The sequence below is a fragment of the Sorex fumeus genome, unplaced genomic scaffold (genome assembly GCF_029834395.1).
Source record: "Sorex fumeus unplaced genomic scaffold, SorFum_2.1 ptg000136l, whole genome shotgun sequence".
NCBI lineage: Eukaryota > Metazoa > Chordata > Mammalia > Eulipotyphla > Soricidae > Sorex > Sorex fumeus.
The window spans coordinates 4499602-4514513 of record NW_026606193.1 but is presented as its reverse complement, the minus strand read 5'-3'; positions in this window follow the sequence as shown (position 1 = coordinate 4514513).

Below are 14912 nucleotides of genomic sequence, written 5' to 3'. Positions count from 1 at the left end.
GGCCTCTCCTTTCTCATCCTTCTTAGTGCTGCCATGTTGTTGAAGCCTTCAGGGTCAGGTGAATGAGACCAGTTGTAGTTACTGGTTTTGGCATATCGAATACACAGCGGATAGCTTGCCAGGCTCTTCCGTGCGGGCGGAATACTCTCGGTAGCTTGCCAGTCTTTCCGAGAGGGATAGAGGCTTTTGGGGTGACCTCTAATCACCCTTGTAGGTGTTACCATATTTGAACCCTATCAAATATGGTACGACAATTCCAGAAGATGGTATTTAGTGTCTTATGATGTGTCGCGCGGCCTGTGCACAATTCGATCCCTAGGTGGTTGATGGAAGCAGACAGGGCAGGGTAGGGTGGGGCTCCTGATTAGAATTCCTTTGTCACCTGTGGTGGTGGGAGCAAGCAGAGAAGCTCTGTCCCTGGGTCCGCCGAGCCTGGAGTCCAAGGTCTCAGAGAGTTCCACTTATCTTGTTCTGTGGGTCTTCAGTTGTGCGTGGGTCTCGGCCTGAGCTGCCACGTGGGTCCGGAAAGCGTCCTGGAGTGTGGCGATGGCTGGGCAGTGGAAGTAGTGTCCGAATATATCTTAGGGATACAAATCTCTTCAAAAATATATATGTATATATATCAAATCACATCCACCACCAAATACCAATAAATATGGGGCCGGAGTTGTAGTACAGCATGCAGGGTGCTTTCCTTGTATAGCTCATCCTCTCGTGCATCCACTGAGCACCTCCAGGAAGGATCCCAGAACCCAGAACCAGTAGTAAGCCCCACGGTTGTGACCCCCAAACCACAAACAAATAAAATGGTAAATTAATGAATAAACTTATAAATGCCCTTTCATAGTCTCTTGGACCTCTCTTCCTCAATGCCTTCCCTCCTTAGCTTTCTACTCCTCTAAGTTTAATTCTGTAGTCTGAGTCCTTGAGTTTGATTTTCAGGTTTTGCTGATCTTTTGCTCTGCCTCTATATAACCAACATCTGCATCTCTCCCCACTCAGTTCTCATAGCATGGGCCATTCCCGTTATTTCCACATTACCACAGAAGTCGAGATTCCATTTTTCTTTATGACTAAGGAGTATTCTATACCACATTTGACGTTTTCTTTATCCACTATTGTCTCTTGTTTCATTTCTTATATTCTTTACTATAAGCATCACTGCAATGAACAGAACTGTGCATATCGGCTTTACTTATGGCTGTGTGTGTGCATGTGTTTCTGCATATGTGTCTTTAAAAAGATAACTAGGTGTTAATTTGCTGGATTATATGTTACATCCATTTTTATATTTCTAGAAATCTCCATAGAGATTTTTATAAAGCTAAACCAATTTCCCACAACCGTGAGTCAGGACTCTTTTTTTCCTTCCACACACCTTACAGGCCTTCTTCCTGAACATTTATGTGAGCCATTCTCATGGGTGTGCGGTGGTATCCCACTGTGGTTGGTTTGCCAGCTTATGATTGTGAACAAATTTCCCCTTATCTGGTGACCCTTTGGGACCTCTGGTGTTGTCTCACAGCTTACTCAGACCAGCTGGCTTGGAAGCTGCACCGGCAGGAACCCCAACACTGTTCTAATATAAGCTCCTAATGATGCCTTAATCTCAAACAATTGCACCATATGTATATTTTAGAACACTAAGTATCTTGTGCAGATAGAATTGAAAACTTCTCAAGAAAAATTCTTTTATAGTAGGCTAAATGGTGCTTATAGTAATTTCAGGCTGAAATGGTACTTGTTCAGCTATTATTAACTGCACTCCATTGACTAATACATGTACTCAAAAGACCATGTATAAATTTCAGTGTCTATACTTTGTATTACTGGAGAGAGAAAAAAATTACTTGTTTATGTGCAAATTACTCCATCACTAAACTCCAAAAATTTCAAAATAATAGCCAATAAGTCTTAAATGGATGAGTTTGTCTTGGGAGAAAGGCTAGAAAAAGCTACTCTACTGCTTCTAGACTTAGAAAACAACCATAAGTCTGCAGATAACCTACACATACTTAGGAGGACGGTCATTCAAATAGCAGTGCTTAGAGTGCTCATTGACAGTTAATTAATGAAGACTAATGGCCAGGTGTAATATTAACAAGGCACACGGCTTGGACAATCAAGGCAAGAGACTACTAAAGAGAACCTTCTGAAAACAATGTCATTTCTAGACATTACCGCATCCCTCAGACTGTGCTTTCTGAGAAGTGTTGTCAGAAGCAGAACACTTCAGCAGAAATAGATTTCAGAGAAGCAATCCAATTAAGTCATTAATCTCATTTAGCATAGGAAAAAAACAATTGTTCAAAAGGAAAGGATGACAATTATTCAGAGTTGCAACAACATAGTACCTAAAAAATCTAGTCTTCAGCACAAAATGTCAAAGAAGAGGAAGGTATGTTTTGATGCAGGGAGAAAAATGTCAGCAATGGAATTCATATCATGCAAGTAATTAAAACAGCTATATAACTTATTTTTTAAAACGCAATGAAATTCATGTTTAAAGAATTAATGGAAGCTTTAATGGCGATATCCCGCAGAACATAGTAATATCAATAAAAGGCTTAAACAACTGAGAAACAGAAAATTTGGGGTTCAAAATCACAATAAAGTTATGGCGCCTATGTGCCTGAGCACATGTGTCACCCGCATCTCCCCTCTTGAGATGTGTACTTTCATGTTTTCATGTCTAATGCTGGGATGTGTGTAGGGGCTCTCTCTGCCCTTGGGGAAGCCTGGGCTCCCTTTTGAGTAGGTTACTCTCCACTCCCTCCCTCTTTATCTCCCTCCTTCCCTTCAAAACTTCCAAATAAAAACTGTGTAATTAAAAAAAACATTAATATTTTACAACATGGGACTCGAAGTTACATTGAGATGAAAGAAGAACCTGCGAGCCTGAAGACAGAACAACAGGAATTTGGTGTTCTAAGAAACAGAGAGATAGTAAGAAATATAAGGAAACTGAAATATGAAAGAGAGAGCACAGTGAGTAAGGCCTTTGTGCACAGCCAACCTGGGTTCAGTCCCCAGCACCTGACACAGTTCCCCAAGCACTGCCAGGAGAGACTCCTGAGTGTAGAGCCGAGAAAAAACCTGGTATGTGGCAGAGAACTGTCATGTGCTAGTGTGTCACCTATGAGCTCTAAACTGGCACACAGCTAAACAGGACAATCAAGGAAAGGGACAACGAAAGAGAACCTTCTGGAAACAATGTCATTTCTGGTGACCCTCTAGGACCCCTGGGGTGGTCTCACAACTTACTCAGACCAGCTGGCTTGGGAGCTGCATTAGCAGGAACCCCAATACTATTCCAATATAAAGTCCTAAAGATGCCTTAATCTTGAACAATTGCACCATATGTATATTTTAGAACACTAAGTATCTTGTGCAGATGGACTTGAAAACTTTTCAAGAAAAATTCTTTTATAGTAGGCTATAAAAAGAGTTCAACCTGCATGCAAATATGAGGCCTAGCACAGGGCCAGAGATCCTCAGAACCTAAAGGCTCAGCCACCAGGGGAGAAGGAGCAGAGGAGAGAAACGATGGAAGGGGTGAGTGACCCACAAGGCAGCTGTAGTGTGGGCTGGAACTCCTCTGTATTACAAGTAAGCTGTGTGTGTGTGTGTGTGTGTGTGTGTGTTGGGGGGCACCACCAACCTGTAGTCAAATACACAGTCCAGTCAGCTGGTGCCCACCCAGGAGGACCCAGGGCAGAGCTGCAGGAGGAGGACTGTGCAGTGTGGGCACTGATGGGTATAGGCTGTGGCTTCCAGGCAGGTGCACCAGGGAGGAGGTTAGTGGACCAAAGATGTTGCAGCCACTTCTGCACTCGTGGGGCTCCAGGAGAGAAGAGGCCTATAGCCCCCTGGAGGAGGAAATCGCGGTTACTCAGTTGGAAGCCCAATCAGAAGGGTGCCGGGCTCTGTTCCCTGGATTTGCATGAACTGTTGTAGAGAAAAGCAGGGTCAGAATTCACAATGGCAAAGGGAGGAGGGCCTGGGCACTAGCCAGCACACCAGCCTGAGCAAGAGGAGAGCTGGGTCAGTGTGCCGAGACAGTGCCCTGCCCGCTGTGTCTCGGAGACCCTCTGCCACTTCCCCATGAGCAGGGTGCCAAACCATCAGAGAACTTTTGCACTGCTAACAGAGCAAAAATCAATCAACACAAATTTTTTTTTTCTTTTTGGGTCACACTTGGCAATGTACAGGGATTAGTTCTGGCTCTGCACTCAGGAATTACTCCTCACGGTGCTCAGGGGACCATACGGGATGCTGGGAATTGAACCCAGGTCGGCTGCATGCAAGGCAAATGCCCTACCCGCTGTGCTATCACTCCAGCCCCCAAAATTTTTATAAAGACACAAGCTTCAGAATAATAAATACACGCATGCTAGCATTATACACGTGGGAATACAGTTTTTCTCCCATATTTTTTGGTTTCTGGACATTCCCAAGAGTGCTCAGGGCTTACTCCTGGCTCTGTGCTCAGGGATCACTCGGGATGGAGCAAGAGGGACCACAATGGGCTGCCCGAGATTGAATCCCCATCAGTGTGCCAAGACAGTGCCCTACCCGCTGCACTCTCGCCAGACTGTCTACTTTTGATTTATTTAAAGTTTCTATTTTATACTTGTGAATATATTGTAGAAACCATTTTATAACCCACCTTCTCATAAAACACACAGATTTCTCATGTCTCTAAAACTCTTCAAAAATTACATGCAATTGATATTAATATTTCATGTTTTTTACCAATTACAGCATTTTATACTATAAGTAGAACAATTTTGCAAGGCACACACATCATTTTGAAGACTTTTTTTATTTTTCCTCTTGGGATAGAGCAAATTGTCTGAACTACTCTCTCATTAAGTCAATACTTCATCACTTTAACAAGTATACTTGGAAAATCCGTAATTCTTTGGGAACCATTTCAAGTGCTGAGAAAACAGTTACGAGGGAAAACGTGGGTACAACCTCTAACCTGGGATGATTGACCATTAGCAATAAGGTTTGGATAGAGAATAAGGCATAAAATACATGTACACTATAAGCAAGCTCATTTTATCAGCCACTTCCATGGTTAAGAACTACACTACTGAAGAAAATCAGTTTAATGGGTACTATCATGTTCATTAGTTGTAACTGAATCATATAAAAACCAGCTCCCGGAAGAAAACAGTGCAGTCTCCTGCCCCCACGCCTGGCTGTCCTCGCCGGGGCCCCTTGGAGGGGAGCGGGTTGAGCTTTCCTCCCCGCCCCGACCAGGGCTCCGGCAGCCGAAGACCTCCAGGACCAGCCACCACCATGCTGAGACCACTCTCCGCACACGTGAAGGTACTGGCAGAGGGACAAAGTCACGCGGGTTCTGGGGCCGAGATCTCCAAGCCTACTTGGATTGGGGCCGAGCATCCTCCACCCAGACCCTCCAAATTCCAGTAGGTGGGGGTCACACCCACCAACTGGCCCCCTGGCGCCATGTAATCCCATCAGCGGCCAAGACTCAGAGACTATAAAAACTAGCTCCCGGACATTTTTTTATGACATCTTATTCCTACTTTGGACAAACTGGCAGGCTACCGAATGTAGCCTGCCCATACGGCAGAGTCTGGCAAACTCCCCGTGGCGTACCCAATATGCCAAATACCAGTAACAATGATGGGTCTCATTCTCCTAAAGATCCTTGAATATAATCTTAGGGCTAGGATGAAGGAGACGTTACTGGAGCCTGCTTGAGGCAATCGATGAATAACAGGATGATTTGTGATTTGTGAATCATATACTGAGTATGTAAGAACAAATATTAAAATGAAAAATGCAGTGATTTTAGAAACAATGAAAACTGAGGAAACTGTATAATCAATATTGGATTTCTGTGCATGATACTTAATAACATCTAAGTGCATATAATTCCAACAACATGAGAAATAAAAACATTCAAAATAATGAGCCAAATGAATTATCTGAACGAAGAAAGGAATGACTGGATTATGCATTTTCTGAGACATTCAAATGCCAGCATGTAGCACTGTAGCACTGTCCTCCCATTGTTCATTGAATTGCTCAAGCGGGCCCAGTAACATCTCCATTGTGAGACTTGTTACTGTGTTTGACATATTGAATACATCACGGCTAGCTTGCCAGGCTTTGCTGTGTGGGCGAGAGACACTCGGTAGCTTGCCAGGCTCTCTGAGAGGAGCGAAGGAATCGAACCTGGGTCAGCCACATGCAAGGCAAACGCCCTACCCGCTGGATTATCGCTCCAGCCCAATGCCAGCATCAGAAAATTTATGTCTGTTCTTATTTTGTTTATTTTGTTTGGAGGGCATACTTGGTGGTGCTTAGGGCTTACTTCTGGCTCTGCTCAGGGTTCACTCTTGGTGGGCTCAGGGACTATGTGGGGTGTGAGGAAATCAAACTCAGATGAGCCATGTGCAAGATGAACATCCAGCCACTGTGTCAGAGCAAACACACACTCAAAGTCAAAGGCTGAAAGGTTCAAGGCTCAGCAAGGACATACTTCATTTGAGGGGAAGAAATGGAAGAGAGGCGGTTAGTATAGATATAAATACAGATACACCAAACATAGAATCTGGAAACAACCCGAGAACAGACAACTGGTTAAAGAAACTATGGTATATCTACACAATAAAAACTTAACAGCTGATAGAAAAAATGAAGTCATGATATTTGCTTATAAATGGATGAATATGGAGAGCACGATGCTGACTGAAAACAATCAGAAGGACAGACATAGAATGAGTGTATTCGTTTGTGGGATACAAAAAAAAAGGTATGAGATAAACACCCAAGGACAGTAGAAAAAAGAGTCAGGATGAATGGCCCGTAGTTGGAAGCCTTCCTCGAGGGCTAAGGGAGAGGGCAGCTGGTGTAGAGAAGGGACCATTTTGACAATGATGGTCGGAAGGGATTGCTCTGGATGGGAGATATGTGCTGAGAGTGGGTAAAGGAACAGATGATGGCCTCTCAGTATCTGTGTTGCAAACCATCATTCATGTTCTAAAAGGTGAGAGAGAGAGAGAGAAAGAGAGAGAGAGACAGAGATACAGAGAGAGACAGAGAGACAGAGACAGAGAGAGGGAGGAAGAGAGACACGGGCTTATCCTTTAAATGATGATTTTTAAGAAATCATCATTTTTTAAATGAAAGTCTAAACAAGAAGTCCAAACAAAATGTTTAGACTTTCATTTAAAAAATCGTGAATGCACTCAAGGATGGCTCCAACAAAATGAGTGTTATGTAACTGGGGGACATGCTAGCAGTGATGGTCACTCCAACTCCTACAGAGAAAATCAGCACAATGGTGCGTACGCCCCTTTCCCCTTTCAACGTGCATCCCCTTCCTTGGAAAAACATCTCACCCTCCCTGTTTCAGTGGCTTCATCCAGAACATGATTGTTTACACGACTGTTTAATTGAATCAATTATCACAAAGTGATCTCAATTTCTTCATTACAGTTCATCCCTTTACTTAGCAGAGCTCAGAATTTACATCCTCTGACAATTAAAGCGCCAACACAGTTACTAAAGCCTTTTATATCTAGTTTTCATTAGTTCATATTAAACGATTCATTGGCTTGATTTTCACTTCAGTGAGCCCTCTCATAAAATCTGGTTAGACATGATGGTGATATAGCTTGTGAAAGGAAATGAATTAATACATCAGCAAAAACACTGCCAAGCTCTCTTAAAGCGTTTTATTATCTCCGGTACACACTTGTCACTCACGTGAGCTGTGTGTCAGGAGGAGGAGAGAGGGGCTGGCAGAGGCTCTGAGAGTGAGGGATGAAATGTAGTTCAGCTTCTGCTTCATTTGCTAAGGCAGGTGTCCAGTCGGCGGGCCTCGGGAGCGGGTTATTCAGTGGGCACTTTCTTGGCATAATAGAAGTTTCCATTAATGTCCCTGCAATTAAGGATTTTATAGCGTTTTACTATTTAAAGCTATAATATCAGACTCGTATAGAAGGAGGATGTGTGTGAGAGAGACAGAGAGGAGGGAGTTAGACATTTATTTAATTTACATGGAAAAAAGGATTACAAAAATAGAAATACATTACTAAAAATAAAAATTTAAAAATAAATGTAATATTTTGTTAATAATATCGGTAATAAAAATCATCAGAGAAACTGCCATGGGATTTTTCTATTCCTTTAGGCAACTGGAGTTAGTATAAAGATCATTTTTTTACCTCAATTTAGAGACAAAAGCTACGTAGTTAAGATATTTTTTGCTTTTACCTGGTTTTCTTACACACCAGGTAGGAACTTTGGCTCTTGTTTAGTTACTGAAATACTGTAATTCTCTTATATCTTTGATTACTAGGAAATTATGTGGGCATTTTTATTTTTGGGAGTGGTATCCGTGAAACCTAGAATAGTGCACATTGTATAAGAAGAAAAAAACCGATATTTGCTCGATTTACCTTATAATAAATGACTGAAAATTAATTGACATTTTGGTAGAGCAAATATCTTCTAACAAATTTAGTAAAAAAATGTCTTTATATGAAAAGGTAGGAAACTTTATAGCATCTGATCCTACAATATCACACACAATATCTCTAAAGATGGGACTAAATTACAGTTGATGTTTTTGTAAATGGCATTTGTCAAGAGTTCTAGGGTAATTCCTAAATATTATCGGGGCTGGAGTGTTAGTACAGAGGGTAGGCGTTTGCCTAAATAGTCTCAAACCAGTTATTTTATATTTACACCGTTTACAAGCTTTGTGGGTTGATATCAGCATCACTGGATAATGAGTGTAGTAGGACTCACCCAACCCAGGTGCTGTGGCCACGTCGGACGTGCTCATGTGTGGAGCGGAGGGCAGGTCTCCTCTCTGCAGCCAGCAGGCAGTGATTCTGGGCCTGGTTGTTGATGTACACGAAGACCTGTAGCCCCTCTTGCCTCTACCTGCACACGATAATTTGAGCTTTGAAAAGCACTTGTCTATGAAAATAAACATTTCCTTTCCTTTGGGAGCACACATGACAAGGTTATGGTAACACATACAAAATTCCCTTTCTGAGGCAGTCTCAGTCTCCTTCTGGCAACATCTGAAAGTGCATTTTTTTAACTGGAATCACAATGGCTATTTTTTAAAAAAATTTTATTAGTGAAACACCATGAGGTTCAGTTGTAGACTTACAGATTTTTGTGCTTGGGTTTTAGTTGTACAATGATCGAGTACCCATCCCTCCACCAGTGCCCATTCTCTACCCCCAATGATCACAGTATCCCTCCCATCCCTAAACCCCCCCCCCCCCCCGCCCCATCCAACCCTGCCTCTGTGAACCCTTTTGTTCTCTCTCTCCTGTTAAGTGTTGTGGTTTGCAAAAGAGGCATTGAGTGGCAATCATGTTCGGACTATAGTCTACTTTCAGCATGCATCTTCCAACCTGGGAGGATCCTCCCAACACCCTTTATTTGGTGCTCCCTTCTCTATCTGAGCTGCCTTTTCCCCTAGCATGTGTGGCTGGCCTCCAAGCCATGGAGTAAACCTCCTGGTACTTATCTCGGCTATTCTTGGGTGTTAGTCTCCTATTTTGTCACTTTATGTTTCCCAGGTGAATGCAATCTTTCTATGTCTGTCGCTCTCTTTCTGACTCATTTCACTTAGCATGTTATTTTCCATGTAGTACCACTTATATGTAAATTTCATGACTTCATCTTTTCTAACAGCTGCATAGTACTCCATTGTGTATATGCACCAAAGTTTCTTTAACCAGTCATCTGTTCTCAGGCACTCGTTTTTTTTTGTTTTTTTTTTAAGTAAATAGATTTTATTTGGAGGATTTTTAGGTGTGGAGGGAGAGTGAGAGAGTAACATACTCAAGAGAGAACACAGGCTTCCCCAAGGGCGGAGAGAGCCCCTAGCATTAGACACGAAAGCATGAAAGCATGAAAGTACACATCTCAAGAGGGGAGATGCGTGTGACACATGTGCTCAGTCCACACATGCTTGGCCACGTGGGCACAAGCAGCTCATGAGCTCAGGCAGCATATGCCCCGCCCTTTCTTTGTTCTAGGTGGCTTTTGTAGAGTTTCTTCAGCCTGCCCCCACGTGAAGCTTCTTCCTAGGTAAAAGTCCCTTGCTAAGGAGGATACCAGGGAGGCCCAAAAAGAGGAACTTCCTGGGGAGGAGGCCTATATCCTCAGGGTCTTATCAGGTCTTTGTTTTCTGTATCCACAAGGTGGGTCATTCTTAGAATTCTTCTTCCATGAAACTTTTTTAATGGAGTTTCCTTGCCAAGGGCCTTTCCCTGTCACATCGGGTTTTTTCTTTATTTATTTCTTTTTTTATTTCTTTTTTTATTTTTATTAGTGAGACATCATGAGGTACAGTTGTAGACTTACAAATTTTTGTGCTTGGGTTTCAATTATACAATGATCAAATACCCATCCCTCCACCAGGGCCCATTTCCCAACACCACGGATCCCAGTATCCCTCCCACCCCCCATCCCCCCCATCCCACCTTGCCTCTGTGGCAGGGCATTCCCTTTTGTTCTCTCTCTCTTATTGGGTGTTGTGGTTTGCAAAAGAGGCAATGGGTGACAATCATGTTTGGTCTATTTTTTTTTTTCTCCAGATTTTGGCTCTTGAATCACAATGACTTTAACAGTCACAAAGATTTTTTTCATGATTCGAGTTTCAGGTATATTATCACAACACCAACCCCCTCACTGCGCCCACTGCCCCGCCAGTGTCTAGTTCCCCTCCTGCCCACCTGCACTTTGGAGGCCCCTTCCCCTCCCCTCTCCCCCAAGGTCCCCTTCCCTAGCTTGTCCCTCCTGGCTATGCCCCCTCTCCAGCTTCCTGCTGAAGACCATCTCCCTGCTCTCTTCTATTGCCACTGGGGATCAAAACATGTTTAAAGAGATCACGCTGAGTGTTTTTATGGGACAGTGCTACGGAGTGCCTTGATGACTCGTGAATGATCCATCCCTGGGGATGTCGGGAACAGACCTTCTGGCCACATCTCTGCTTCTCCTTTTAGGCAACGATCAGACCCAGATATCTAAGGTACTGAAAAGCAATAGTGCTTACTCAGTTAACTGATCGTACTAAGGTTTTCTCATGTACTCAAAAGGTGTGCATTTAAAGAATACACTAGGGCTGGAGAGATAGCACAGCGGTTAGGGCGTTTGCCTTGCAAAAGGCGAACCCGGGTTCGATTCCCAGCATTCCATATATGGTCCCCTGAGAACTGCCAGGAGTAACTCCTGAGCGCAGAGCCAGGAGTAGCCCCTGTGCATCGCCGGGTATGACCCCCCAAAAAGCAAAAAATAAATAAAGAATACAGTAAGCTCTACTATTCAGACACCAAAACAAGAGCCAATAAATGTTTCAATGTATCACTGTATCACTGTCATCCTTTTCGTCGGTTTACTCAAGCAGGCACCAGTAACGTCTCCATCTGTCCCAGGCCTGAGATTTTAGCAGCCTCTCCTTACTCTCCTTACTCGTCTTTCCCAGCGTTGCCCTATTGGAGGCTCTTTCAGGGTCAGGGCAATGAGACCCGTTATTGTTACTGTTTTTGGCATATCAAATACTCCATGGGTAGCTTGCTAGACTCTGATGAAATATTTCAATGTAAGAAAAATTATGCAATAAATTTATGTAGCAATGTATCAAATTTTAACGTAAGAATTTACTTAACTAATACATTCTGATATCATTTAAAATATACATTTTTTACATTTATTCTTGATTAAATTATGTAGACAGTAAAGTAGAATAAATATATTTATTCTAGAACTAATACTATTGTAGCTATTTGTAGGCTTAAATGTATTGATATTTTGATATTTTCTAGTCTTTACCTACATTAGAGTGTAGACAGGTTCTATCAGAAACATAGAAGTTTGTGTTAGTAATACTGTTATTTTTAAGGTATAATTATAAGCATTTGAAGGAAGCAATAGTTCATAGTAAATCACTTCACTTAATCACTTAACTTCCCGTTAGTCGTCGATTTGCTCGAGCGGGCGCCAGTAACGTCTCCATTTGTCCCTCTTGCGTGCTAGTGTAGCCCAATGGCATCTGTTCGCTCTGGGAACATGAAGGGCCTCAGACCGATCGTTCATGATCTTGACGAAGAAATCTGACCATCTGGTAGGTGTGCGGCCACGTGATCTTTTGAAATCCCGTGGAATCCAGTCAGTAACAGCTCTGGTCCAACGGTCGTCTTTAAATCTAATTAAGTGACCAGCCCATCTGATTTTCAACACCTTGGCAAATGAGACAGCGTCCCTGATCCTTGATCGTCGACGGATGTCAGAACTCCGGATTCTTTCTCTCATTTGAGTGAAACGTGATATTCCAAGCATAGCTCTTTCTATTCTTCTTTGGGAGACCTGAATAGCGTTCTCATCTTGTTTGCATAGGGCCCAGGTCTCTGAGGCATATGTTAATGCAGGAAGAACAGTGGAATCAAAGAGATGTGCTCGGAGCCGGAGGTTCTTCGTCCTCTTAGCTATTTCTTCGACGTTCTTGAAGGCGTTCCAAGCTGCTCTCTTCCTCCTGCGCAGCTCGGGTGCCAGGTCATTTTTCATGTTGACCTCTCGACCTAGGTACACATAGCTGTTGCATTCGGAGATGGTCGTTCCATTGAGAGCGAATGGGGCGTCAGGAACAAGGCTGTTTCTCATAAACATTGTCTTCGTAAGATTCAGCTGTAGTCCTACCTTTCCACACTCACGGTCAAAGTCGGCCAGCATTGGTGCCACTTGGCTGATGTTTGGTGTTATTAAAACAATGTCATCAGCAAAGCGGAGGTGGTGTAGCTGCCGACCATCTATCTTCACTCCCATTCCTTCCCATTCCAGTCGTCGCATGATGTTCTCGAGGGTGGCACTGAAGAGTTTTGGTGAAATGGTATCACCCTGCCGCACCCCTCTCTTGACATTAACGATCACTTCTTTGTAGAATGGTGAGATCCTGGTAGTGAATCCGCAATACAGCTCACGGAGGATCCTGATGTATTGGGCTTGAATGCCCTGATTGGCTAGGGCTTCAATGACCATTTCCATCTCAACAGAAGCAAAGGCCTTCTTTAAATCAATGAACGTTAAGCAGAGTGGCATCTTGAACTCCCGAGAAACCTCAATTAGCTTGGTTATTGTGTGGATATGGTCGATGGTGCTGAATCCTTTGCGGAACCCTGCTTGCTCGCATGGTTGTCCTTCATCTAGTGTTCTGCCAATCCTATTTAGGATGACTCGAGTGAACAACTTGTAGATGACAGACAATAGGCAGATAGGGCGATAGTTGCCAATGTCATGGATGTCTCCCTTCTTGAACAGTAGTACGGTCCTGCTGGTTTTCCATTGGGACGGAACCTTGCATTCAGACAGATAGCGAGTGAAGAGCCGAGCCAGTGTATTGATGAGTACTGACGGCAGGTTCTTCAGGTGTTCAGGTCTGACCTTGTGAGGGCCGGGTGCTGTTTGTTTCTTTACCGACGAAATGGCGTGTCGGATTTCGGAAGGGAGAACATTGGGAACGACATAGCCATCTTGTGGAATTTGGTATGTCGGCAAGTGGACATGGCTATCGAAGAGATTTGAGTAGAAGTCATGGATAATCTTCTCCATTGCCGTTCTGGAGGATGTGATGGATCCATCAGGACGTCGGAGGGCAGTCATCTTGGTCTTATAGGGGGCAAAGGACAGGCGGGCGTTACGAATACTTTTCCCGGCTTCTGCCGCATCTACCAGTACTTCTGCTCTTCTCTCTTTGAGGTCTTCCTTGATCGCATCTCTGCACTGCTTTGCGAGCTCGGACGTTAGCTTGCGGTTGCCTGAGGCATGCGCCAAACCACGCTGGCGAATTAGCTCAAGAGTTTTGGAAGATAGGCGATTTTTTGTGGCTATCTCTCTCTTGGCGTTCCTCGCACATTCATGGAGGTGCTGAACCAGTCAATCGTATTCCTCGTCAATGTTGTCAAGAATGGCATCTTCCCATGTTGCTGCAATAGTACCAAAGAGTTCCCAGTTGGTGGTCATTCTGGGAGTTCTCTTTTTGAACTTTGCAGCCCTTTCTCCCCGCTCTGTGAAGTAGAATTTTGCACGAAGGAGACGGTGGTCCGATCCCGTTCAAAATTTTGGGACAACAGCGACATCAGTCAGGCAAACCGTCGATTGAATATGATGTGGTCTATTTCGTTGTGGAATCGTCCACCGGGAGACTCCCATGTCCATCGTTTAGATTCTGCCTTCTGGAACTGTGAGTTACCATGAATGGTCTTGGTCGACATGATGAACTCAGACAGTCTCTCACCCTGTTCGTTCCATTCTAGGCCATGGGTCCCAATGTGAAGTTCTTCAGCTGATCTTCTCGGTCCTATCTTGGCATTAAAATCGCCCACAATGATCTTGTAGAAGGTGTGGTCTTCTTTATAGAACTTCTCTAGCTCCATGTAGAACTTCTCGATTTCTCTTTCATCATTATGAGATGTTGGTGCATAGACAACGAAGATAGAAACTGCAGGCAGTGAGCCACATCTATTCAAATGTAAACGTCCGATTCGGGTTGTTAGGTATTCGAATGAATCAATGCTCTTGGCCAAGTTTGTGTTGACAAGGACACCGACGCCTCCAACACCTCTTTTATCACATGTTCCGAGGAACAATTCTTCTCCAGTGTCGAAAATGGCATGGTGAGATTCGTGCCTTCTTGTCTCGGTCAGACCAATGATGTCGTACTTGATCATTCGCACTTGTACCATCAGATCCTCGATGGATGCATCTGATGCTAGCGTAAGTGCATTGAAAGTACATACGATCATTTTTGTCCTCCTTCATTGTGGCAGCCTAGGTTGGCCTTGAGATTTTGTCGGCCTCTCCTTTCTCATCCTTCTCAGTGCTGCCATGTCGGTGAAGCCGTC